The sequence below is a fragment of the Lucilia sericata genome, unplaced genomic scaffold (genome assembly GCF_015586225.1).
Source record: "Lucilia sericata isolate MDLA Ls3-8-SP2 unplaced genomic scaffold, ASM1558622v1 Contig001865F_arrow, whole genome shotgun sequence".
Taxonomy (NCBI): domain Eukaryota; kingdom Metazoa; phylum Arthropoda; class Insecta; order Diptera; family Calliphoridae; genus Lucilia; species Lucilia sericata.
The window spans coordinates 11762-12500 of record NW_023995756.1 but is presented as its reverse complement, the minus strand read 5'-3'; positions in this window follow the sequence as shown (position 1 = coordinate 12500).

Below are 739 nucleotides of genomic sequence, written 5' to 3'. Positions count from 1 at the left end.
TTTATTAGGTGTTCTAGTTAGGAGTTAAAAAGTGAGTGTCTAACCATAGACGGAAATTTTGTTTAAATAGATCAAAATAAATTTAATAATATTAAAGATCAATTGTTTTGAATTTTAAAGTCAAATCAAGCCGATATTATTAAATAAATATATTCTATTGTAATGACAATGAATGAAGCTTTGGGTTTTCTTATATCATTTGTTAACAATAAAATTACAAAACGGAATGATATGATACAGCAACTCTAAAAATTTGAGCCAAATCATCATACCTTAACCCTTTATGAATCGGTATGTTTACAAAAGAAATAAATGGGGATTTTACCTAATTATTCATTTAGAAAAATTTTACTTCAGGCAAAAACAAATAGATACTGAATACTTGCAATAGATTAGTGTTCTGGCTGTAGATCAATCTATAGTCTCGACTATAGGTAAGTCTTGGGCATATATCAGTCTATTTTATTGACTCAGATAAGTCTCAGGCTGCATATACTTAGTCTTATTTATAGATCAGTTTATATTGTTGACTAAAGATCAGCCTATAGTCTTAACTATCGATCATTTTATAGTCTGTGATTATAGATTATTCTATAGTTTTAAACTATAGATCAGTCTATAGTCATGACTCAAGATTAGTCTATATCTTGACTATAGATCAATCTGTGATCTTGACTATAGATCAGTCTATGGTCTTGACTATAGATCAGTCCTATATTCTTGACTATAGATCAGTCTA